This window comes from Amborella trichopoda, chromosome 1, assembly GCF_054954075.1.
Source record: "Amborella trichopoda isolate Santa Cruz 75 chromosome 1, AtrichopodaSantaCruz75HAP2 v2.0, whole genome shotgun sequence".
Lineage (NCBI taxonomy): Eukaryota > Viridiplantae > Streptophyta > Magnoliopsida > Amborellales > Amborellaceae > Amborella > Amborella trichopoda.
In genome coordinates, this window is record NC_142336.1 from 19,931,758 (window position 1) to 19,934,073 (window position 2,316).

Genomic DNA, 2,316 nt, shown 5'->3' on the forward strand with positions numbered 1-2,316 from the left:
TATATATAAATTTCTCTTAAGAGCAGGACCACGTAGACTGCTTCTATGGCTCCCCACTGTGTTCATGCCAGGGCACTGCCATTAACAGTGCTGAATAATTTCCACACTCGAAAAAACTTACCGTAATTTGTTACATTTATGTCACCAGAGATTACTTGTCGGACACGGGTGGCAGTGATGGAGAACGAGTGGGACCCAACACATGGGTGGTGTCAAGCATCGTAGAGCCGACTCCATCTATCGCCATCAATCATTTTATCGGAGGGCACCAATGCTTATGATCCTAGATTTTCCGTGAGTGTACGTTCCTTTCTTAGTAGGGGAGCTCACGACCAATTTGATTACACAGTACCTCAAAATCTTTACTAGGAGCGGTGTTTTAGTAAGTTGGGCGGATTGTTCACCCCCGTATTCATGTTGGATTACTGGATGTGTGATCCAGATCAAGTTTGAATTAGTGATCCATAAAATTATAAAAATTAAAATACATTCATATGGGGTGGAGATTTACAAGTTACCTAAAAAATATTGGATAAGATTAAAAAAATAAATATAATTTCTTATATCACCTAAAACTAATTCAATCCCCAACCAATTCTCATGCAGATGCGCAATCTTGAAAATTACTGATTTAAAATATTAATTAAGACTTAAAAAAATGCACTTGTTTTTCTGGTCTCCTTAAAAGGTTATGTGTATAATGTGATCATTACCATCAAAGCCTTTTTCGAACTTATTAGGGTCAACCACATAAATCATCGTCTATCATTTTACTCTATTAAGAGTCATATCTATAGATGTTCGGGTATAATGAAAATCTATTACGTGCCAATAGATTACAAGGAAATATCACATTTACATTGTTTGTGTACACTTTAGAAATATCACATTTACATTGTTTATGTACACTTTAATAATAAGAAAATGGAAAGACATTATCGGATTAGGTGAGATTTTCCCAAAAATCTCTAAATCCATTACGCGAGGAGAGGGGTGAAAAATATATTACGAGATTGATAAGTAATCTTTGGAAATCTTTCGTCTGTATCTCTCAGCCCTATCTTCGTTTAAAAAAAGGAATCTAAATTGATAATGTCTACATCCCTCTCTACCTAATTTAGTTGTAGCCCCATCTAACTCTCATATAAAAACAAATATAAAAACAAAAAATTTTAATAATTGGTAAGTAAAAGAAAGGAAAAATCTAAATTGATTTGAACAATTGTAGAACTTGATGACAATTTTCTACTGCAATTATAATAAAAAAAAGTCTACATCCCTCTATCCCCAATTTGGATTGTAGCCCACTATCAGCTCTCATATAAAAACAAAAATAATAAAAGCTCACACAATCATGTAATCGATGATGAGAAATTACATAACACAATCATAATAAAAAAGTTCCCACAACATAATCCTCATAAGGTATTAGTAAAAGCTCAATTGAAATAAGATACCTCTTTAGTCTCCTCCAATGCTTCAAAATTATCATAATAAAATCATGTTATTCTAATCATATTATTCTAATGAATTATCATGTTGAAACCAAAGTCTAATCATGTTGACCAAACATAGCCATATTTTTCATATTTGGATGGTAATGCATTTATCATATCTCTTCCATAGCCAAACAGTAGCAATATATTTCTCAAGTTGCATCTAAATACTACCCAAACAGTGACAATACATTTGGGGGCCATTTGGATACTTCGAAATATATTATCTGTAAAATATATTAGTTTGGGTAGTATTTAGATGAAACTTGAGAAATACATTGTTACTGTTTGGCTATGTCAAGAATAAATATGGGAAATGCATTACCAACATATTTTTTTTTTCTTTTTTGGCTTTATACCAAAAATATGGTTGAGCGTATCATCCCTATTAGTATATAGCTTAAACTTTATCCCTATTAGTATATACCTTAAACTTTATAATGGCATCAGGCATAAGAATTAGCCACACCTTTTGTATACATTTGCATCTTGACTTGGAATCACATGTTTTCAAGATGTTAACCATTTGGAATAACATACTTTTATTATGATAAGCCATCATATTTTTTATGTTTTTTTTTTCTTGTGCTAAAGCCTTCGATCATCTCTCTCCATAAAACTTATGTGGGCAAATTCAAAAGAAAAAAAAAGTTTGGAGAAATTTGGCTAGTAACCTAGAAGGCTTTATGACTAAATGAGATATATTGGAGGATAAATTATGTTGGGGCATTGGAGAAGATTGAAGAGGTAAATTAATTTTTAAAAGTTTTGAAAAAAATAATAATAATTCAAGCACACTGATTTGATTATTCTCTATGAG